General features: G+C 37.4%; 1 pseudogene; it reads right to left on the bottom strand.

Annotated features, from left to right (window-relative positions):
- Positions 1-1,440: 1,440 nt before the first annotated feature.
- Positions 1,441-2,362, bottom strand: LOC145050502 (protein ALTERED XYLOGLUCAN 9 pseudogene; annotated as a pseudogene).
- Between the last annotated feature and the right edge of the window lie 23,869 nt (positions 2,363-26,231).

The following is a 26,231-nucleotide window of genomic DNA, read 5'->3' as shown; positions in this document are numbered from 1 at the left end:
GACTATGTATGTAGAAAATAAGTGATTAATCACCTTAGGTTAGACAAATCCAAAAACATGTCGTTATTCTATGATCGTATCTAAAAAGTCGGTTATAAATAATAACAATTAACTATGTCTAGCCTTTTAATTTTGTGATTAAAGTTTAAAAAACATCAACAAAAAAACATGAAGTTTATAAAATTTTAATGTAAACAGCTTATATATCTATCATTTAATGTGGTATTGATAGATGTTTTTCGGGAGTCAGACGAAAAGGATGTTGGAAATAAATTTGTCTCATTAGAAATGGATAAGGACAAGTCTCTCAAAACTTAATGACTTGATAGAAAAAATATCATCCAAGTGACTTTTATTGTTTTATCATATGCTTTTGCTGTCAAGTGGAATACAAGCAGGCCAAAATGATTTACTAATTTTTTTCTTTTTGATGACTTCTGATACTATACATCAATCTGATTTATATATATATATATATATATATATATATATATATATATATATATATATATATATATATATATATATATATATATATATAATTGTCAATTTAAATGATTGAGTTGCGATAAATAATGACAAATTCACACCCTTTCTTTCTCTCTCTCTCTCTCTCTCTCTCTCTCTCTCTCTCTCTCTCTCTATATATATATATATATATATATATATATATATATATATATATATATATATATATATATATATATATAGAGAGAGAGAGAGAGAGAGAGAGAGAGAGAGAGAGAGAAATGATCAAATGAGAACACCTAAAAGGTTGAGAACGCGAGAACAGTTCTGAGTCAATCAATATATAAGGGTATATAAGCAATTGTATATTTTATTTAAGTTAAAATAAAATAAAATTCAATCAAATTCCTTTAAATTTAGGATCAGTTACCAAAAAGAAAGAAATATTTGATTTTTTGTTTTTCTTATTAATGGAATATAAAAAACATTTTTACCAAAATTTATTTCAAAATGAAAAAAATCAAATTTTTTCTCCTATTTCATGTTTTTTTTTCTTCAAAAAAAATGAATATAAATCTAACCCCAAATCAATACATTTATATTCACAAATGATTTTTCTTTTCAAAAAACATGAAACTACTCCAATCACAAAAGAATACATATCAATTTACAAGTAATCCAATTCCTTTTTTTAATCAACTGAAAATAAAAAGAATACCTCTAATCATAAATAAATACACTCATTAACACATGATTACACTGCTATTCACAAATGAATACATTGTTATTAACAAATGAGTACCCCGCTATTCACAAATGAATAAATGAATACCTCTAATCATAAATAAATACATTCATCCACACATACTATTCATAGATGAATACAATGTTATTCATAAATAAATACACATTCTAAATGTATTCATAAAGAGAGATCAGGAGACTTAAAGATAAGAAAGATGTAGTAGACTGCAGAAGCTAGGGTTCTCAGTTTTGCACCCATCATCTCTGTCCAAGAATCCACACCAGATTCACCGATCGAATCCGATCCTCCAAAGCCCTAATCTAGGACTTCAGCATTCTGATTTATAAAGTTCTTGATCATATAAATTGCACATCTCACTTGTCATCTTTACCCTTTTCTCTTTTGTATTCAGCATTATGTTTATCAAAGTTGGCATGCCTAGCCAAAACAAATGGAATCCTCGAGTAGAATCAGATCCCACTGGAAGGAATGGAATCAATGATTCCCTTAGAAATCGTAATGAAACTCTGTAATCGGAATAGTTTGTGAAGTGTAACATATGCCATAAACTTGAACTCATCACTAACACATCTGGATAAGTATTGTTTCTTTTGAAATCCGTAATGACATGAGTGAGATTAGTAGCATAAGGTGCCCAAATGAAGTCCAATTTCATCCAAATTTCTTCAACCACGATATGATAATTACAATGTCATTTAAAAAAATCCTCCTGAATCGAATCCATTTCATCTAAACTCAAAACCAAATCTAACAACGAAACCACAACAATCGCGCCTGTGAATCGCTTGCGACAACGATCCATGAACCATTTAGTAGGTCTGAGACATCGATTCAACTCAATTTCTGGAAATCACAATCGAAATATCGAGAGTTGTTTTTGAAATCCAATGAAAACCCATCAAAATTGGAGTGGAAATTAACCTCGTTTATTAAAGAAATGCAAGGTGTGGGATCTTGTTGTAACAGAACAGTCGGAGAAGAGGGGAAAACAGAAGGGAAATAAGGAATGAGGTGAATACATATAGCTAGACTGATGAAAAGAGCACCGCTGAAGAAGAGAACTTTATTACGACTAAGATGCCATCCTGCCATAGCCATTGGCACAAATAAGACTACACAGGCCGCCATTATTCCCAATTGGATGGCCCCTTCCGCTTCCGCTTCATCGGATTCAAGGATGGAAGTCTAGAATCTCCAATGAATACCAATGAAATAAAATCGAGTTGTAGGAGAACGATTAGAGATCGAGTTGCAGGAGGCCGATTTGGCGTTGAAGCGTTGGAGGATTTTGGTGATGGAGACTTCTGATGATGATCGAGTTGAAGGAGGCTGCTTTTGTTTCATCGATTTAATGATCTATGAGATTAGGTCAAGAAACAGAAAGGCATAGAATAATTATAGGAGTTTACAAAATTAGGGTAATGCTTATTTACCTTAATAGCCTTTATAATTTTCTTTAATTTAAAAATTAAAATTTAAATTTAAATGTATTAATAATTAGAAAAATAACAATTAATTATAGCCACACATCTTAAAAATTAGATGGCCCATATATGTTCTCACGTTCTCAACCTGTGTGTGTTAAACAATGAACAATTCTAAACCATAGAACCAACAAACACTATTTTTTCAAGTTTAGATGTTATTATTTATCGAAAAAAATTCTAAAAATATAGAAATTCATAACTTTTTATTCTCTTTCCATTTATATCAAATTTGATATTTATTTATTTTTTACTTTTTTATATGTTCATATTCTCATTGTGAATCTGCACTATAAATCATTAATTTTTTATAAATTCATTGTATGAATCTGCACAAATTCACAGTGTGAATCTACATATATTTATAGTGTGAATCTGCACAAATTTCACAGGGTACAGGTTCACAATGTAAATCTGAACAAATTCATAGTGTGAATCTAAACAGATCAATTTATTTTATCAAATTTGATATCAATAGATGGAAGATAAAAAGTTATGGATATCTATATATTTAGTTTTTTTTTTTTTTTTGATGAAAAATTCTCTAAAAGTTGAGAAAAAAGATTGGTTCTAAGGTTTAGAATGGTTCCTTGTTGAACCCAATCTTATATATATATATATATATATATATATATATATATATATATATATATATATATATATATATATATATATATATATATATAGGGGGTGAGGTTCAATAGAGAACCATAATTAACCACGGAACCAATCTTTTTTTCAACTTTTAGAACTTATTTTTTATCAAAAAGAAACTAAAAATACAGAAATTCATAACTTTTTATCCTTTTACCAATGATATAAAATTCAAAATTTTTGTTATTTTTTTTTACGTCAAATTCACAATGTGAATCTTCGAAAATCCACAACGTGAATCCGAAAAATATTTTTCACATTCACAATGTTAATATATGAATTTAGATATTTTTATATTTTTTTTTCGATAAAGAATAAGCTCTAGAAATTGAAAAAAAGATTTGGTTCCTTGAAGAACCCATAATTATGGTTCTCTATTGAACTTTTTCATATATATATATATATATATATATATATATATATATATATATATATATATATATATATATATATATATATATAATTTGTTCCTCTCTAAACAGTAATATGATCTATATATATATATATATATATATATATATATATATATATATATATAAAGTTTGTTCCTCTCTAAACAGTAATATGATCTCACTAGTTGGATTTTTTAAATTTTTTGAATGTTTTTTTTAATTTTTCCGTTTTGTGCTTGGAACACTACTTTCTTCCACTACAGCCTTACTATTCCAACGCACGTTGTTGTACACGTGTAGGTCGGCGATATTATAAAAATAAATATATATAACTAACTATTTGTTATTTTGTTTTATGAAATAATTATTTTGTTTTGTTTATATGTTATAGTTAAAAATAATTAAAATAAGAGCAAATTACATATATGGTGGGTATATGTTTGTTTGTTTGGTTTTGAATTCAATCTTTTGTTTTTTCTTTCAATTTTAATATTTGATCATCCCTATTGTTTTATTAAGTCTCGGCTTAGGTCACTAATAGATATAAAGTGACCAAATTATCTTGTGATGTTTTGGGGATTGTTTCTACTTTTATATATATATATATATATATATATATATATATATATATATATATATATATATATATATATATATATATATATATACCCCACAGAGAGAGAGAGAGAGAGAGTTTAGCAGAGGAGTCTCACTAACAGATCTCTTCCACCACTAATTTATAATAGGAAAGAAACAAGAACATGTTATGTCTTCTTATGAGGATGTTTTAATAGATAGAATAAAACACAAACAATAGGCGGGGTAATGAGGGTTGTTAATAATGAAAGCTAGGTTGAAGACTCATGAAAATAAACATTAGAAAATAGAGTTGCAAAGCCAACACGCAGTAACCTGTTTGTTTTAACTATATGGGCATTTTTGTTATTTTATTGTAAAAGTTAGTTTAGAGATTGTTAGATCTTGTAGTTAAGATCAGTTATGTGTATATTTTTGTTAGCTTCTTCATTTCTAAATTAATGAAAATTTTTAAGCTTTCATTAATCCTCTCTCTCATTTCTTTGATTATCTTACAACATGGTATCAGACTCGGTTATTTTGATCTAATTCACTTTCGATCATCTTTTCTTCATTGGGTTTTTCAATCCAATTGATTTGATCCCACTTTTTCTTTTGATCATATCATTATTGTTCGACATGGCTTCATCTAATTCGATCAACAATTCATCCAATCTCAATCATTCAAGTCCATATTTCATAGTGTCATCTGATAATCCAGGATTGATCTTAAGATTTACTTCTTTTAATGGAATTGGTTTCAACTCTTGGAAACGATCGATACTGATACATTAGCTGCTAAAAACAATCTTGGTTTCATGAATGGCTCCATTTTTGCAACTATAATTATCGACTCAACTTACTTTGCATGGTTTCGTGCAAATTCAATGGTAATCAGCTAGATTCTTAATCCATTACATCATAATATTTCCGATAGTCTCTTATTTCTTCAAACCACTAGAGAAATTTAGACTAAGTTGAGTCATAGATATGAGCAATCTGATGATGCATTACTATATCAAATTCAACAAAATTTGTAGTCGATTTTGCACAAGGTTAATGTGATTTTTCTTCTTATTTCACCAAATTGAGTACAATTTAGGATGAACTTTGGGTTGTTCAGAGTATTCCTGCTTGTTTATATAATCTCGTTATGGCTATTAACAAGTTCTTATAAGATCAACGTTTAATTCAGTTTTTGATGGGGTTAAATGATTCTTATAATATTCTACGTGGTCAAATCTTGATGATAAAACCTCTTCCAACTATTTCCACAGTCTACTCTATGGTGATTCAAGAAGAATGACAAAGAGGTATATGATCTTCATCAAATTTTCATCCTGATGTTATTACTATGTATGCTTCAAGTGATAACACAATAATGTCTCCCATAAATATCTTGTGTGTACTCACTGCAAAACGAATGGACATAGTAAAGCACAATGCTACAGACTAAATGGATTCTCATCCAATTTTAAGTTTACCAAAACAAAGAAGGGTGATACCAAATATGTAGTTCAAAACGTCACTATTGTCTCTGCTCCTACCAATTCTACAGAATAATATGAACATCTTCTTCAACTTCATAGTATAAGTTTTGTCACATAATTTCCAACATCCAATTCGATCAATTCATATGTTACTCAAGGAGCAATGAAAAATGAAGGTAAATCCTTTTGTTTCTCAAATTTCAATGCTAATGTTGACAAATCATATTTTGTTTTACATCCATATTTCTAATGGATTATAGACACATGTGCTACTGACCATATGTGTTTAATAGTTCTCTTTTTTCTTCCATGACAAAACTTTCTCAATCATTTTTATTGGTCTTCCGGCTAGACATACTATATCTGATTATTATTTTTTGTGATGTCAAGACACATGAAAATTTTACCCTTCAAGGAGTTTTCTATATCCCTTGTTTCAAGTACAACTTAGTCTCAATAACTAAGTTTACTTATCAACTTAAAACCTTTGTGCTCTTCATTGACAAGACTTGTCATGTGCAGGACCCCTTATTGAATAATAAGCTTTCACTTGGATTTCTTGGAAATAGACTTAATGATCTTTGTGTATTTTTTTTATCTTAGGACACTTAAAACTTCTTTGTCATTCAGTTTTTCAGTTTTTTCTTTTCTATCCATGTTTTATAATTCTGTAAAATTTACAAAATCTAATGTATTGTTGTGGCGTAGACATTTTGGTCATGTCCCATTACAGAAACTTCAAAAACTTTCACTTGTATCCACTCAACATTTTTATAAAAAACTTAATACTTGTATTTTTTGTGCAAAGGCTAAACAACATCGTTTGCATTTTCCTAAAAGTATCGTTTATTTCTATTGATGCATTTAATCTTATTCACATTAACACATGGGGACCATATAAAAATATTTCTTATGATGGGCACAAATACTTCATAACTATTGTGGATCATCATACTAGGTTACATTTCTTGAAACACAAGAGTTATGCCTTTTTAGTTTTAAAAGCTTTTGTTGCTTTTATTCAAACTCAATACTCCAAAATAATAAAAGTAATAAGATCTAATAATTTATATGAAATGGGGTCAAGTAATGAAGCTCGAGAATTTATTCAAACCAAAGCATACTTCATTAAACATCCATAACTTATATATACACCTCAACAAAATGGTTTGGTAGAAAGAAAGCATATACATGCTCTTGAGACAACAAGAGCATTGTTTTTTAAATCTGTTTTGGGGGTCGCATATTAGAGTGAATGCATAAAAACAAATTTTCATTTAATCAACATAATCCCTTTAAAAGTCCTTCAATATCAAACTCCATATAACGCTTTAAATAGAAAGAAACATGACCTATTTTATTTGAGTGCTTTTGGATGTGTATGCTTTATAGCTACTCCAGTTGCAGGAAGAGATAAGTTTATAAGCCATATCCCATTCATTCATTCTTTTATGTTATCCGCCTAGTAATAATGCATACAAATTTTTGTATCTTCACATCAAAATCATTCATGTCTCCAGAGATGTCAAATTCTTTAGCATTTTCCATCTTCACAATTTTCAAACTCCAAATACTAATCCAAATCTATTTCTTCCTATTAATTTAGAACATCACCATTCCGATATAGATACTCACATTATTGATCCAACAACTTCTTTCACTATATCTCCAACCATTCCTTGAAGAGGGTCTTCAATAACTTCTAGACAAACTAATCATCTCAGTGATTACATATGTAATCATGTCATAATTCATGATTCCATAAATTGCCCTCATACTCTAACTAATATTTTTATTATTCATGATATACCAACTATTGCAGTTGATTTGAAAAGATATGCTTTTCATTTGGTCACTAATGTTCAAGAACCATGATTCTACCATGAGGTTAAATGGAATCCTCAGTGGGAAGAAGCTATCAACAAAGAATTTAGTGCATTGGAGGCTAATCATACTTAGGATATTGTAAAAATCCCAAAAGAAAAGAACCCTATCTCATGTAGATAGGTTTACAAAGTCAAATACAAGGTCAATGGAACTATAGAAAGATATAAATAAAGATTGGTAGCAAAGGGTTTTACACAAAAGGAAGGAATAGATTACCATGATACTTCTCGCATGTTGTCAAATTCAATACCATCAGATGCATTGTCACTTTAGCCTTGAAGAAACAATGAAAATTTCATAAATTTGATGTGAACAGTGATTTTTGTCATGTAAAATTACATGAGGAAGTTTACATGAAGCTACCTCTAGGTCACTCAGTCTCAACTCCTTCCTTAGTATATAGGTTAAAGAAATCTTTATATGGATTAAGTCATGCCTCTAGGCAATGGTATGCCAAACTGTCAACTTCTGTGTATTCCAAAGGCTATACTCATTCACAAAATGATCATTCTCTTTTTATAAAGAAGTCAAATGAGCCTATGGTGATTGTTGTTGTGTGTGTTTATGATATACTAGTGATAGGAAATGACAATGAAGAGATCCAAAGCCTTAAGGCTTTCCTAGATGCAGAATTTCAAATCAAGGATTTGGGTTTTTTAAATTTATTTCTTGGTTTGGAGTTTCAATATACTAATAATGGCATGATTATTCATCAACACAAGTTTATCAAAGAACTTTTTAAGCTTTATTTTATAACTTCTTCAAAAACTGTCACCATGTCATTACCATTTAAACCATAATTGTTACCAAAAAATGCCTCATCCCTTATCAAATCCTACTATCTACAGACTACTGATTGGCAAGCTTAATTTTTTATTGCACACAAGACCTGGTCTTTCTTATGTTGTGCAATATTTAAGCTAATTCAATCAAAATCCATGCCAATCTCATTATGATGATGCTCTCCATGTTTTGCAATACTTACAAGGAACTTCTATTAAAGTTCTCTTCTTTAACAACAAATCTTCTTTACAAATAGAAGCTTATTGTGATTATGATTATGATGCTTTCCCAATCACAAGGAGATCAGTTAGTGGATTCTTTATTCCTTTTGGTGGCAATCCTGTTTCATGGAAATCAAAGAAACAGACAACCATTTCTCTTTTTCAACAGAGGTTGAATATCGTAAAATGCAGAGAGTTTGTGTAGAGTTAACATAAATGAGTAGGTTGATTGCAGAATTAGGTGTCATTGAAGTTACACTAATTCCACTCAAGTGTGATAATTTGGCAGCTATATGCATTGCAAAAAATATAGTTTTCCACAAACGCACTAAACATATTGAAATTGATTGCCACTTTGTTCGTAAAAAGCTTCAAGAAGAGTTAATATCCTTACCTCATGTTAATACTAGAAAACAACTTGTTTATGTCTTTACAAAAGCTTTATATGGACCCCAACATTTACAAGCTACATTTAATCTGGGTTTATTTCCATACCATCCAGATTGAGGGGGGGAGGGGGGTTAGAAATAGTTTTGAAGTTAGTTAGTTAGTTAGTTAGTTAGTTAGATATTATGTATATTTTAACTATAAGGGCATTTTCTTCATTTCATTGTAAAAGTTAGTTTAGAGGTTGTTAGATGTGTTGGTTAAGATGGGGTGTGTGTGTGTGTGTGTGTATATATATATATATATATATATATATATATATATATATATATATTATTTTAGCTTCTTCATTTCTAAATTACTAAGAAAATTTAAGCTTCCATCAATCCTTTCTTTCTGATTTCTTGGATTATCTTACAACACAACCATTGGTCTTCAACCCAACCTTCATCATCAAAAACCCTCATTACTTCATGTATATTGTTCCTCTTATTTCTGTCAAAACATTCTCATAAGAAGACATAATTTCCTCTCTTTATTTTCTAGTATAAATATGTAACATCCGGATTTTACAGGGATAATATTTTGAGTATTCATTTCGAGATATGAGGAGTGACTCGACGAGTTGGTGCCTTAACTCGTCGAGTAGGGTCGTGTTTTGGTGATGTGTTTAATGAATGGACTCGACGAGTCGGGTATCTGACTCGTCAAGTCAGTTCTGCTAAGGAAAACCCTAATTATCCGGGTGTGTGACCTATTTAAAGTCCCTTATGGCCTTCATTTGGTGCCATACTTCCCTTGAGAGACCCTAATTGATCCAGAGAGCATAGGGAGAAAGAGGGAGCTAATTTTCATCATTTTGGGTGCATTCTTGCAAGGAAGAAGGAGAGTGTTCAAGCTAAATTGTTGGAGGCGCTCAGATCTACTACTATTCCATTCAAAGATAAATGTTTAAGGTATAAATATCTACCTGTTTTCGTATGGTTAGTAGATCTCATGAATTTATGGTTTCTTTACCCTCTCTTAAGTTGAGTTATGACGAAAATGAAGTCCCCTTGAGGCATAGACATCAGATCTGGACCTTGAGAGGTCCAGAGAGTCCCATGATCCTAGCTCAATGCAGTCACATAAGAGTATTGAGCCTAAAACACCATTATGAGGGTTATTTTGTCAATTAGAGCTATATGTGCAATGCGTCATCATAAAGATTGAACCTTTACGTGATTAATGGGCTTTGAGAGCATAGATCTGAAGTTTGGGAAAGTATCTTGCACTAAAATCGTCGGAATGCATAAGAGTCTGAATAGACTCGCCGAGTCGAGCAGCTGACTCAGCGAGTAGCCCAGGGTTTGTTACGATGAACTAAGTTATGTAGTGACCCGATGAGTTAAGGGTTAGCTCGTCAAGTTGGAGCTTTCTGAGGATACCAGGAATCGACTGGACCCAACGAGTCCCCGAGTACACTCGACGAGTCTGGTCAAAGTTGGACTGTTGACTGGAATTGACTTTTGTTGACCTTAGGGTTGGTTAAAATGAGTGAAAGAGGTCAGGGAAGGGTAAAATGGTCTTCTACCCACCTTTCAGGGATAAGAGTGTAAGGAGAATATTAATTAGAATATTACCTTGTGATAGGCGGGGGCTAGATTGAGGATATCGGACAAGAGGGTTTACTAGACATCGTGTTAGGTGAGTCTTCTCACTATACTTTACCTTGAGTGGTAGTTATGTGTGACCAGAAGGTCTTATGTGCTTACATTGAGTATTATGTTATCCTATTGTATGTGGTATGCTATGCATTATGTCTTTGTGATTTATGTTATGCGGAGTTTATAGACCGGACCGGAGGGTCCAAGCTCTATATGAGGCCGGAAGGCTCTATATGAGGCCGGAAGGCTTAAGCAGACCAGACCAGAGGTTCCAATGATCTACAGGACTGAAAGGTCATTAGGGTAGAGTCGGAAGGTCTACCAGAGTTGTAGGGCCGGAAGGTTCCACTGAGACACATTGACCGGAGGGCCTTACAGAGTATAGCCTCGAGTGGTGAATTGTTATACGTGGTATTTTGGGGAACTCACTAAGCTTTGTGCTTACCGTGTTATGTGTTATGTGTTTCAGGTTTCTCAGGATTGCGGGACGACACCGGCTTGATTGTACACACCAAAGAAAGAGTTATGAGGATCCTCGATTATTAATGGAGTTGTGTTTTGTAATTTGAATAAACGAGATTTTTTCACAATATGTTATCAAAAGTATGTGATTTTAAATGAAATTTTTGTTTGAAAATTTACGTTGTTACAAGGTTGTATCAGAGCCTTGGTTTGAGAGACTCGGATGTGCCTTCAGGTAAATCTGGACTCAAACTGAGGATTTGAGAAAAAAAATTCAAAGAAAGGATTTTTCTAAAAACGAGCAAGAATTTCTAAAAGAGAGAACGAGAAAGAGCAGTGTGTAAAATCAGCCAGAGCCCAAATGGTGATTTTCCAAAATACCCTTACTTTTGTGTTATGAGATGTTATGAGATACTTTATGAGATATTATGCATGCTAAAGATAGGCTAGGTATTTCATTTTTTAGGACTAGAGTGGCCTGATTTGTGATGCCTTAGCCTTGGTGGTGTTGTTATCTGTGATGTGCTTTCGAGTATGTGCTGAGTAAGAGTATCCATCAAGAATCCTAAGTAGAGAGGGATTTGAGTAGAGGAGTAATCTAGGAGAGATACCTAGATGAGCATTGAAGGACACTACCGAGGGAGTAGTTAGATGCCTGCGTAGGGTAGAGTTACTTGAGTTCGGTGACACTTGCTGAGTGTGAATAGAGCCAATAGAGTTGTATCCTAGAGTGGTTTTACGTGCTGGTGGAGATTATTCGATGCCTGAATGTTGCTTGCTTCGTGCTTTGTAGAACTCTCAATGATGGGAGTCAACTACTAAGTGAATATGACGATATTCAGGAGGTAGATGGCTGACATCATTAGAAGTTCTTCAGCAGCTGATGGCGGAGAAGTGTGAGAACCTAGGAAGAGCCTAGGGGGTGACCATGGTTAGATGAGTGCACTGACAGAGTAGAGCACTTCGTTGGGGAGCGAACACGCGTGACGGAATTGGTGATCGAAAAGGTTGAGCAGCTACCTAGAAACTCTGGGATGGTCTGTGTAGAAAGTATGGGTAGATGTGGAAAGTAGTATGGGCCTGTACTACCAAAAGCAGAGGACCCATACTCGATACAGGGGGTATTCCAGAGGATCTAAGTAGCAGATTGAGAGGTGATGTCATGGTTCGAGTACCATGCTTTATAGCAGATTGAGAGGTGATGTCATGGTTCGAGCACCATGATCTGAGACAAATTGGGAAGAGCTAATGTGGGTTGAGTATCATGATTCATAGCAGATAGTTCTTATGCCTTTTTCCAGTTATTCCATTGGGATTTTTTGACTGAGGTCGGGTGTGATAGAGTCTGGGGGCAGAGGGTTGTGTTGCACGAATTTCGATGAAGTATACCTTGAGAGGGAAATCGGTTTAGTTCTGAGGAATTTTTGCGAGATGCCAGTAGGAGTCACAGGACTCAGAGATGAGTAAGGATGGTGTTTATGGGGGATTACGATCTGAGTCGATTGATCGACTGATAGTGGAGATGTCACCTTCGGTGACCTGAGCGGTGCTATTTCTATTCCTGTGGGAAACAGGAGAGGTATTGAGATTTCTAATTTCCAAGGTTGGGGGTGAGCCCTGTGGGGTAGCTATGGCTGCGATCTTTCATCAAAGTATCTCGGCAATATGTCTGCCGCGAGGTAAGGATATAGCATGAGCAGGTTGCCAGTGGGGACCGAGATGGTCAAGGACCAGGATACACCCTATTTGAGCATAGTAGGGCATGTGTCAGCTGCAGCAAAGGACGATCAAGAGGAGTATGTCGGAGCGGTGGCTCTTATTGTCTATGATGGGTATCAAGTGTAGAAATGAGGTCCCTACTCTTATGATAATTCACATGATGGGACGTTGGTTGAGGAGTCGAGGATGAGGAGTATGTTAGTTCATTATTTTCAGACTGAGAGTCAGGGTTACTACTGGACAGTTGAGATGTCTGGTAGTAGGATGGTACGAGATTCTGAATGACTAGAGGCATCATGATGAGAAGTTTCTAAGGATTTCATCTGAGATTCGGGGTATTTGAAGTTGCTTGATCTCCATCGAGGAGATCCTCGAACATTGCGTATCACCTTCCAAGAGTAGGTGCGAGGTTACTGCTAAAAACAGTATGCGGGATAGATTGTTGGTGAACCAAATGGTGATGGTTCGAACCCTGAGTGGGGGAGAACCGGGTACTTTTTATGTAGAACAGAGATTTGTTCAAGAGCGGTTAGAGAACTGGATATAGCGACTTGCAGTACGGATTCTTGAGACCAAGGTTATTGGTGGTCAAGGAGAGGTGCAAAGAGAGATAGTGCATGTGGTACGTGTTTGAAAGAGGATGAGTGTCTCCACGGCAAGTAGCCGTTGGTCAGAGACCTTGTGGTGGTTAGGAATCCTTCAAGGTTATAATGGTGAATTCGAGGTGGTTGGCTTGTAAGGTTAGTTCGGCGGTTGAGAATTTATGGATCAAGGTATCGGCTATTATATGCAGTGTGGGAAGGGAAGAAGCTGATTGGGCAACCAACTTCAGGGTCCTTATGATTATTCTTGCATGACTTTTGAGAAATAGAGGAGGACGTTTCGGATTGTCGTCTACGTGTTCTGAGTCTGTAACACCCATAAAATTCGATCCAATTTAAAACTTTTTAAATCGTTGAAACCATTCAATTATTACAATCTCTTTTCAAAATAGTTTATACATCAGAGTTCCCAGAAATCATAGTCGTCAATCGAGAAAGTGTACGGTCACTCCTTCGCCAACCTGCGGCCATCCGCTGAACCTGAAACAATAAACTGAAACTGTAAGCCCGAAAGCTTAGTGAGTTACCCCCAAAATACTCATACACACCACAATACACATACAATAACAACAACATACTATGGGTCCAATCATCCATCGGGATGGAATACCCCAGGCCCTCAACAATTGGATTGGAATGCCAACATACCGATACACTTCACATAACAATATACAATTAACAGTATGTACCGGGTCCACAACTTTACAGACTGGATTACCCCTGCCCATGGGCCCACAGTGTGAGTCTGGATTGCTTTCGGCCTACAACTCACAGCAGGCTTGCCATCGAGTCCACAGTACGAGTCTGGATTGCCTATCGGGCCCACAGCTCGTATCTGGAATGCTACCGAGCTCACAGTACGAGTGTGGATTGCCTATCGGGCCCAAAGCTCGTATCTGGAATGCTCTTAAGGTTTGTTGGCTACCGCACGAAGCAGTACAACCTAAACCCAACCCACATAACATATCAACATATAACATAACTAATGTACATACAGGTAATCACATAAAACTACGGTAGTCCAACTGATCTACCTAACTGGCATAGCAACTAGAATGCAACTCTAGCTCATACTCAACATATTACCACTGCTAGGATATTATATCCAATGCACATACCAATAATCAATATTATTGCAGGTAGTCCTACAGGCCTACCAAACTAGCATATCCAATTAACATGCATATCTAATACATACTTATCATAACAACTACTAGGATATTAATCCATTGGGCCGGCCTTGGTGCCTTAGACCCCTTAGTATAGTGATGATAACTCACCTTGCAAATGTCGACTCGGTGGATAAACTCCAACTCTCAGATCACCGCCAAAACTCCACCACCTATTATCATAATATAACCATACTCGTAAGTTCTCAACCTTTCAAGATACCCCATAAGTTGACTAGTCAACCCCTGGTCAAAGTCAATAGTCAACAGTCAAGGTCAATAGTCCATGTTGACCCTAACTCGTCGAGTATCCTCAGCTACTAGCCGAGTTCCTTGAGACACTCGCCCACTCGCCAAGTCACCAGAGTGAATCATCGAGTTCCTAAGGTTCGCGATCGAAACTCTAAGGCCACTCGTCGAGTTTTCCTTCTTGCAACTCGACAAGTTCACATGCATCTATCAATTCGGAAACCCTTACTGACTCGCCGAGTTGTTCATCCAACTCATCGAATCTACGGCAATCTCCATCGGACTCGCCGAGTTGTTCATCCAACTCACCGGGTTCATGCCCATCTTCATATGACTCGCCGAGTCGACTATGCGACGCGCCGAGTCCTTTCAGTCCTTCATCCATACATATGCTTTTTAAGCCATGCTAAGACTCCATACTTCAGATCCAACTTCCCGAGGCATGCTTATCACGTAAAGTTGCGAACTTTACGTGCATGCAAGGCTCTAAGGACTCATAATGCCAAATCCAAGCTTGAAATTAGGTTTTACAGTTAAGCAACGATTCATACTTGGCAAAGTTGATAGCTTTATGGATTTACAATTCAAAAAGAGTTCAAATTTGAAGTTACAACTTCAGATCTGAGCTCATACCCAAGAATAGCTTCATAACCAAGCCAAGAAGCCCTACACTTCATCCAAAGAGATCTAGAATGAAATGGAGTTGGGATAACAGCTTAATACCTTCCCAAAAGATTCCAACTGAAGTAGATCTTGATCCCCACGAGTTCCTTGCTTCAATCTACTTGTTTCCTGTGACATCCCCAATTTCACGGCCAGAAAAGACCGATTTGTTTATGCTTTGTTTTTAAAATCAGAGTAATCGTTTAAAGAAAACTGTTGCGGAATTTGTTCCCAAAAGCAAAAATATGATAACCATTTATCCGAACATTTCTCAAAGAGAATGTATTTTCATTAAATAATAAAACCTTGGGATGTCATGTTCGATACAGACCAAAAGCATAAACAATATAAAATAGACCTTACAATAGTTATTTAACTACTGATCTATAATCCAAAATCTCTCGTCAAGTGCACCAACTTATACCCTTGTGCCATTACCTGTAATGAAAAGAAAACTGAGTGGGTCAGGCTTAGGAGCCTGGTGAGCATATAGGGTTTTCAACCCACAATAATATAATTATTATATTTAATTAGCAAACAATCAACCCAATTACCCATCCCCATTATCTTCTTAAGGTTTTACCCTAAGAACCAACTATCCTTCATTCATTCATTCCTAAGGAATTGGCACGAAATCCATTGCTGCCAAAGTTTATTTATCAAGTACTAAATCCATAGTTATCAGGCGCTAACTCCATAGTCACCAAGGTTCACTTAACAAGCACTAACTCCATAGTCGCCAAGGTTTACTCAACAAGCGCTAACTCCATAGTCGCCAAGGTTTACTCAACGTGCGTTAACTCCATAGTCGCCAAGGTTCATTAAATAGGCACAAAGTCACATCGTCGCCAAGGTTTATACAATAGACGCTAACTCCATAGTCACCAACTATCCCATCTACCCAAGTTCTACCCAACATTTTCGTAGATATAAATACTTACACAGTTTAAATTATTTAACACTTGTATAAAACATCAATTCCATGCCCATCTCAAATAGACAATTAATATATAAACACATAGCACGTATTTCATAGCAAATACTTCATATTTATGTGTTAGAAGAAAGTAACTACACACTCACGCATATAAACAACAATATACTTAATACACTCAAACCATACTTGTATTATTATCGTGTTTATGAAAGGTAGTATACACTCACTTGATTAGAAGATGATCGGACAACACTACGGCTTGTAGAAGTAGTATTCTTCGGTAGATCTGGAAGATCTTCACAAAAATCGAACTTCTCGCGGGCAGAGCTTCGGCTCGGGAATCTTACTTCTCGGGATCTTCAGGACCTCGGGACTTGCTTCGGGGCTCGGGAATGATACCGGGGCTTCGGGGTACTTCTGGCACGCAAAACGATGCAAAACGGGAGAGAGAAGAGAGAAAAAGAGCAAATGAGTCGGCTGCCCTCGCATCCTATTTATAGGAGGCTAGAGCCTCGGAGTACGCGGGGCGTACGGCGTTACGCGGGGCGTACTGGTCCGAAATCGTCAGTGCTTACGTATCCGAAGTCACTTGAGTGCGAGGTGCGTCATGCTTCGCGGTACGCGGGGCGTACAGCTGTACGCTGGGCGTACTTCGGATGAGTCCGATGACTCCTCTTCGGATAATACCAAGATTTAGAATTAATTTTAAATATTTAATATTTAATAAACTTCAGGAATTCATATCTTCTTCATACGAACTCCGTTTTCGACGTTCTTTATATCCACGCGTAGGTGAGACTACGTTCTACAACTTTCGTTTAGACTCCGTCGGCTAATTTTGATATTATTTTTATTAATTATTTTTAGTAGGCCGGGACAGAAAAACTTCGTTATAAATTCATAACTTCTTCGTTTGACGTCCGTTCTCGCCTAACTTTTCATCGTTTTACTACAATTAATGAGATCTTTGATTCTCATTTATATTGTTTCGGCTAAAAACCGCTCGGTCTCAAATCGAGTATTTCGGGCTGCATACCGCTAAGTCGAAACTTCGAAAAATAATAACTTCCTCATACGAAGTCATATTTGGGCATTCTTTTTATGTACGGAATCCTTGTAACATATAATACAACTTAGTTAAGATTATTCATCCTAAATAATCTTCTATTAAAAAGTCATTTTTGACGCTTATCGTCTCTAAATTGACTAGCCCTGATCTACGGGCGTTACATTTCCCCCAAGCTCTTCTCACCAAGAATCCTCTTCCAAAGCTTAAAAAACACAATGGGGCACACACACACATATTAGGGTTTTGCTAAGATCTCAAGGAAATGTAAAGAGGCTGAAGGTGGCTTACGATTCTTTAAATAGGGTGCCAAACCCCGGAATTTAGGGTTTTACCTTCCAGCTCCAACTCATCGAGTTACTCTTCCGACTCGGAGAATTGGTCACTTAACACATGGTCCAAATCCGTTGCTACTCGACGAGTTAGGCAACCAACTCGTCGAGTAGATCTTGAATTCATGAGAATTCATAACCATATATTGGTATTCGAGAATCGGGGCGTTACAATTCTCCCCCACTTGAACTAGACTTCGCCCTCGAAGTCTGCTGCGGTGAACATTCTCGGATAGTGCTCCCACATCTCTGCCTCCGGCTCCCACGTCCACTCGGACCCTATTTGGTGTTCCCATTGTACCCTTACCAAAGTTACCTCCTTGTCCCGCAGAACCTTCACCCCTCTCTCTCTCTAGAATGGCCACAGGCCTTCCCACATAATCCAGGTGTTCACCGACCTGAATGTCATCCAACGATACTACCGCCTCCTGATCCATGGCGCACTTTCGCAAGTGCGAAACGTGAGAGGTGATGTGAATCCCAATAGAACCTTTTCATAAGGTCTATCCTTCAGGACAATTAGCCAACTTGACAAAATCCTGATGATCCAAAGTATCGGAAATTTGACTTTTCCTCTTCCTGGGGCGAACCCCTTTTTTGTGTTGACAGAATATTGTCCCTCAACATCATACAAAATCAATCAACTGGAACACAAACACTCATGCCTGGCCCAATCAGCCTCGGGCTGGAATACCAGGCATACCTATGACGGGTCCAGTCTTCCCTAGGATGGAATACCCTAGCGTCCCGCACGTGTTTGGCCCAGTCAACCCTCGGGTTGGAATACCAAATGTATCAAGTCTAATCAATCACCGGGCCCGATCATCCCTAGGATGGAATACCCTAGATTGGAATACCTCTATGAACATAACTCGGGTCTACTCATAAATTGAGATCCAAGGATCTATCCTAGCGTCTCATCCACCCTCCTCAGCTTCGTCACAACCGAGTGCAACTCCCCCGAATCTTCAACAATATATCCAATCCGAACACGCTCCTACCACAGACATAACCAACACAATCTCTATGCCCACAACCTATGACTGGAATACCCTCACGTGGTCCTCAGCATAGGTCTGGATTGCCTCTGAGCCCACAGCATGAGTCTGGTATGCCCTCCCCGGCCCTCAGCTCACGACTGGAATGCTCCCGATGACCGATCGACACTACTGTCGTTACCTCAGTTGCCCAACACTCTGACCCTACAGATATCCACTTTCCTCTACCACTCGAAGGTCTAATCGATGCTCCTCTCATCAACGAGCAACATAACGATACAAAAACTACTACTACATATGAATCCCAAGTCATAAACCCATTTCAATTCTTCTTGCTACCATATGATGTTTCTTAAGCGAAGTCGAAACCTCCTTGGTCCCAACCTGTCTGTCCACTACCCGATCATCGTACACCTCACCAATTACTGAACCAAAAGACACATACACACAGCAGTTCCACGCGTTTCTCGAAAAGAAACTGACTGGACTTGCTTCCATGTTCTGCCACCAACTCCTGCCAACATAATGAATGCTACATGACCCACATCAGCCTCACATCCTACCTGGTCTTCAAGGACCCATATTTCCCTTACTTCAGACACACTATGGCCCATTCGCAGATGAACCAACTTAAGGAAGACCACAATAACTCAAATCATCATTACCATACCTACCACTACTGGCCAACCAGTACGACACTCATATCTAACCCATATCACCCCCTTCGGGTTGGAATACCGACATGTCTAAATAATTCAACTATCGAATTGAAATCCTTAGGGTTTGTTGGCCTACCACCTCAACCCCACCGCTCCCCTTCAGCCTCCGTGCCTATGACTTTCAGTTGGCCCACACCGAGTATCTTGGCCTACCGTATAAAGCAAGACCACCTCAAACCTATCCAAATGCCATAGATAGTCATGAGAAAGGTCTAACCCGGTTCCCAGAACCTAAATGACATGTTATTCTAATCCCAAGCCTTCCTGAGGCCAACGAATACCCAATTAGATCTACTTCCCAGTCCCCAACTGGAGTATTACCTGATCCAAGAAGATTAATCCTTTGAGGAACTCCGAACCAATGAGATCACCAAGATTCCTCTGCACTCCATCCGATATCTAATAACAACTTCCGATCAAACCCAAAATACACCGGAGTCCTCAAACTACTCCAACAACATGCTCAATACCTGGGGACAGACGTACTAATTTCTATAGCATAGCAACATACTCATTACTCGCATATAGATCTATAAACGCATACAAAGTCTTCAGTATGACCGGACCGTTCTAAACTATTGAGTATCTCCCTGGACCACCCCACCTGGTGATCCTTCTCAAGCAAACTGTTCTCACCCACTTGGGGTTCCGAACTCCTGATCCATTTTGTGGACCCAAACTCCAGCCTAACCCTAGGCCTCATATCGATCGTCCACCCTCTCGGAAGTTCGTGGTCTGATCCCTGATCTGCGTGTTCTACCACATACACTAAATAACTCGTACACCCATGCTGAATGCGCTGCTGATCCCTGGCAGCTAAACAAAACCCTTAATCTATCCATCCAAAAACCCTCAGATTCGAGCACGCCCTCGACCGAATACTCGAACTAAACTCGATTCTTGACTAGAACTCCAACCCGGTTCCCCAACTTCTGCTATCAAGCACCCAGAAGACGTGTTCTTATGCTAAGGAGTTTTGCTGAACCCCTAATCAACACAACCCTCAAACCAAGTAGCCACTAGGGCCTCCATTCTCCCTGTCGGGTTGTCCAACTTATCCATATTTCAAAACCTCTCCCACTTCAGCATCTCAGGGTGACACTCCCCCACTTAGATTCTATTAAGCCTTCATAATACATGAAAATTGGAGGATTCTCAATCCTTCTCACTTCCTAACGATCGATCCGATGACAACCAACTCTCTCCCACTAGTGTTCCATTGCTAGTTAGTCCCAAATCATCACACACTTCTAAGAACCAGATGAACAATCAATCCTTTCAGTCCGATACAATAGATCCAAGGAAAACCGGACCTCACAACACTTATGCCACGTCGACCATCCGGCGCTCACCGGCGCTGAAATAATGTTGCCTATTCTAGCAACCAACTGACCTCGAGCTGGAATACAACCCGATCCTGGGGTCACAATCCTGCTCACTCCATCAAGCTCGGAAACTAAGAGGGCGCAATCCTCGCCCTACAAACCGACGGTCCAATCCATCAATTAACCATTCCCATTCTAGCTGAAAAACCCCATCTGAACATAATCATCACTCCCTTTCCAGAGTTCCCGCGACTCACATTCCGGCCTCGAGCAAACCCCCGAGCCTCAAATCTATAAACTTGTGTGCTAACCTCTCCCGCACTACCTGTGGAAACATAACGAGTACAGATCATCCTCCCGATCCCAAATAACTGCAGCCCTCTGCTCATCAGAATATGTCCTAGAACTAGGAAGCTTGACCAGCTCCTCCCCTTGTCGTCGTTACAACTGTTAAAGCTACTACGGAAACTGTCTCGGCAATGGCTGCATAGCGCTCGTCAAAATACTCAACCATGACGGTCTTAATAGACCCGACATCCCCGGAAACTGACCTCGGAAAATCTTGATCACCTACTCCCGGATGATCTCACTGACATGATCCCCTGAAAATGTTGGCCTTTCTTAGCTACCCGCTCCCGATCCTAACCTGGATCCGGTCTTAAAACGTCTTGTAACCACCATTCTAGTAAAATACCAGAAATATCTCTGATAACCCATATAATACCAGGGAACCAACTCCCAACCCTACCCTAGGGGTTGTGACTTCCTTGATACGCATATGGGTCCTGTGCTTTCAGTAGTACGGGCTCATACTACCTTCCACACCTACCCATATTTGTCTCAAGTAGCACCACAACGCCCTAACAATATACATAGACATAGCAAGCGCTTAAATCCTCACTCCTAGAGGAATGCTAAATATCTCATAACTGGCCTCCCGACCTCTCACTACCCACCCATCCATGAGACTTCCACCAACACCTGCAACACTAGTGTATGCTAGCCATACATAATGTTGGACCCTATAGACTTTTGAATATCCAATCCTACCCGGAGCCCTAATCACTAAGAACGGAACATAAGGCCAGATCAAACATTCTCAGGCTATAAGATCTTAATTATATACAACGGTTATGCGTACACAAGTAACTACAGTAACGATGTCAATCTCATATAAGGAAAACCATAAGATAACAGGCATCATGAAATCAGGCAATTCTATCATACAATTCCTAAAGATCCCTAGCCTAGTACTAGCATGCTGTTCTAACATTTAACAATATCAAATAACCGTATGGTATTTTGGGGTCTACTTAATGGCTCCGGCTGATCATACACTTCGCATCCTCTTTTACTTATTTTGAAAAATATTTAAAATCATTTTGAAAATCCTTCCTTGATTTGAGACTGGATTCACACGAGTGTTCCTCCAATTCACTCAAACCAAGGCTCTGATACCAACTTGTAACACCCATAAAATTCAAACCAATTTAAAACTTTTCAAATCGTTGAAACCATTCAATTATTACAATCTGTTTTCAAAATAGTTAATACATCAGAGTTCCCATAAATCATAGTCATCAATCGAGGAAGTGTACGATCACACCTTCGCCTACCCGCGGCCATCCATTGAACTTGAAACAATAAACTGAAACTGTAAGCCTGAAAGCTTAGTGAGTTACCCCAAAAATACTAATACACGCCACAATACACATACAATAACAACAACATACTATGGGTCCAATCATCCATCGGGATGGAATACCCCAGGCCCTTAACCATTGGGTTGGAATGCCAACATACCGATACACTTCACATAACAATATACAATTAATAGTATGTACTGGGTCCACAGCTTTACAGACTGGATTACCCCTGCCCATGGGCCCACAGTGTGAGTCTGGATTGCTTCTGGCCCACAACTCACATCTAGCTTGCCATCGAGTCCACAGTATGAGTCTGGATTGCCTACCGGGCCCACAGCTCGTATCTGGAATGCTACCGAGCTCACAGTACGAGTGTGGATTGCCTATCGGGCCCAAAGCTCGTATCTGGAATGCTCTTAAGGTTTGTTGGCTACTGCACGAAGTAGTACAACCTCAACCCAACCCACATAACATATCAACATATAACATAACTAATGTACCTACAGGTAATCACATAAAACTACGGTAGTCCAACTGATCTACCTAACTGGCATAGCAACTAGCATGCAACTCTAGCTCATACTCAACATACTACCACTGCTAGGATATCATATCCAATACACATACCAATAATCAATATTATCACAGGTAGTCCTACAGGCCTACCAAACTAGCATATCCAATTAACATGCATATCTAATACATACTTATCATAACAACTAGTAGGATTGAACCTTTATGTGAGGGTTATTTTATCAATTAGAGCTAGATGTGCGATGCATGATCATAAATATTGAACCTTTACGTGATTAATGAGCTTTGAGAGCATAAATCTGAAGTTTGGGAAAGTATCTTGCACTAAAATCGTCTGAATGCATAAGAGTCTGAATAGACTCGCCGAGTCGAGCAGCTGACTCGGCGAGTAGCCTAGGGTTTGTCCCGATGAACTGAGTTATGCGGTAACCCGACAAATTAAGGGTTAGCTCGTCGAGTTGGAGCTTTCTGAGGATACCAGAAGTCAACTGGACTCGACGAGTCCCCCGAGTACACTCGACAAGTCTGGTCAAAGTTGGACTGTTGACTGGAATTGACTTTTGTTGACCTTAGGGTTGGTCAAAATGAGTGAAAGAGGTCAAGGAAGGGTAGAATGGTCTTCTACCCACCTTTCAGGGATAAGAGTGTAAGGAGAATATTAATTAGAATATTACCTTATGATAGGCGGAGGCTAGATTGAGGATATCGGGCAAGAGAGTTTACTAGACATCTTGTGAGGTGAGTCTTCTCACTATACTTTACCTTGAGTGGTAGTTATGTGTGACCGGAAGGGCTTATGTGCTTACATTGAGTATTATGTTATCCTGATGTATGTGGTATGCTATGCATTATGTCTTTGTGATTTATGCTATGCGAAGTTTATAGACTGGACCGGAGGGTCCAACGATATATGAGGTCGGAAGGCTCAAGCAGACCGGACCAGAGGGTCCAATGATCTACAGGACCGGAAGGTCATCAGGGTAGAGCCGGAAGGTCTACCAGAGTTGTGGGGCCAGAAGGTTCCGCTGAGACACATTGACTGGAGGGCCTTACAGAGTATAGCCTCGAGTGGTGAATTGTTGTACGTGGTATTTTGGGGAACTCACTAAGCTTTGTGCTTACCGTGTTATGTGTTATGTGTTTTAGGTTTCTCAGGATTGTGGGCCGGCACCGGCTTGATTGTACACACCAAAGAAAGAGTTATAAGGATCCTGGATTATTAATGGAGTTGAGTTTTGTAATTTGAATAAACGAGATTTTTATACAATATGTTATGAAAAGTATGCAATTTTTAAATGAAAATTTTGTTTGAAAATTTACGTTGTTACAAAATAATCACCAGAGGGTGTTGGAAGGGATTTGTTAGTTGAGCCTCTCTCCTAAACTATGTCCTTGTCATGATGACCCTCTCTCTCTCTCTCACACACACACTATGTACTTCCAAGACCTCTAGGTTAGTGGGAGAATATGAAATCTCTCTCTCTCTCTCTCTCTCTCTCTCTCTCTCTCTCACACACACACACACATCATCGCTAAAGCCACTAAAAAATAAAAACTCTAAACCTTGTTAGAGAAACTGACATAGTTCTTGACAATAACAAACACATTTCTCTTTCTCCCTAACAATTTCCCACCAGATGAGGTTGTCGGTAAAAAAAAAAAGGAGAGGATTACATTTTCATTAAATCTAGCTTACCCTCTCACATTTTCCTTTAATTACTATTAGAAAATAAAACTATGAGGGTTGTTAACGTATTCTCTACACAACCCTCATTTTTTCTTGTTTCTCTCATAAATGCTGTCGGATAATCCTTCTTTTATCGGAATAGAATAATACATGGTTGAACCCCATTTCAAATACCTTTTACAAGTCTTGTGCCTGTTGTAAAGGGATTTGAACTATTATTATGGATGGTGTAGGGTTTTACCAAAGAAGACAGAATTGCGGAGAATATGATGTCTCACGGAGGTGGCATCGGTTCAAATGGCATTAGAAGGGTAGGGTTGATGATGGAACATTCTGTTTTAAAAAATTAAAATAATAAAGGTAGATTTTTTTTTTAAAAGAAATTATAATAAAAGCAGGTTAGCCATATCATATTAATTAGGGACCAAAGATGAAATAAACGCAAATCATATATCATATTTATTAGGGGCCAAAGATGAAACAAACTAAAATCATAGGATGCTTAGCATTACAAATGAAAAAAAAAAGGATTTATTCACAAATCCTTTATTTAATTTACTTCTAAATAATGACATTATATATATATATATATATATATATATATATATATATATATATATATATATATATATATATATATATTATTGCTCATTACACTTTTCAAAATCAATAGTGTTTTATTAAAGAAAGGACTATCCATATGATTTTTGGAAACCATATAGATAAAGGTGAGGAGTTTTGAAAGATATCTTCAACATGCCCGTTCTTAGAAGCACATGGACCATTTCTTGTGTTAAATTAATGGTGTTTTGAGAAACTGCTCATTTCCGTGTTATGACAGCAATCCAGCATCCCTTATCTTGAATAAAATTCTTACAAAGTACAAACATTTTCTTGATAATTTCAAACTTCGATGACCAAATTAAAAGTAAGGACAAAATTGGTTGTCGTACTTTTTCTCATTTAACTCTATTAAATAAAATACTTTTGATGATCAATTTGAACAAAAAGATGTAAATCCCACATGCAAATTATGACAATCAATTACAATTAGTACATCCTCATCAATTTGTGTAACAAGATTCAGCCTCAACCATAGAGCCCAACCTCCCCAAGATCCAAAGAGCAATAAGCTTTATTATAATATATAAAGAATTCATCTACATTAGAAAATCAAGATCTGATACCATTCATTCTGGTAATCAACAGTTATGATTTAAAAGCAAACCCTATTCTTTAGTACCTTGGCTTGATGAACGGATGATAAAAAAGATTTCAACTTTCGGTTTATTAGTTTGTTTCCTAGAGGGAAAAAAAACTAGACAAGTAACAGCCTTTTGTTCTAATGAGTTGTCTTCATCAACCTTCA

The sequence above is a fragment of the Lactuca serriola genome, chromosome 5, assembly GCF_051521515.1.
Source record: "Lactuca serriola cultivar US96UC23 chromosome 5, Lser_US96UC23_V15, whole genome shotgun sequence".
In the NCBI taxonomy this organism is placed as follows: Eukaryota; Viridiplantae; Streptophyta; class Magnoliopsida; order Asterales; family Asteraceae; genus Lactuca; species Lactuca serriola.
This window is presented reverse-complemented; position numbering and strand designations above follow the sequence as displayed.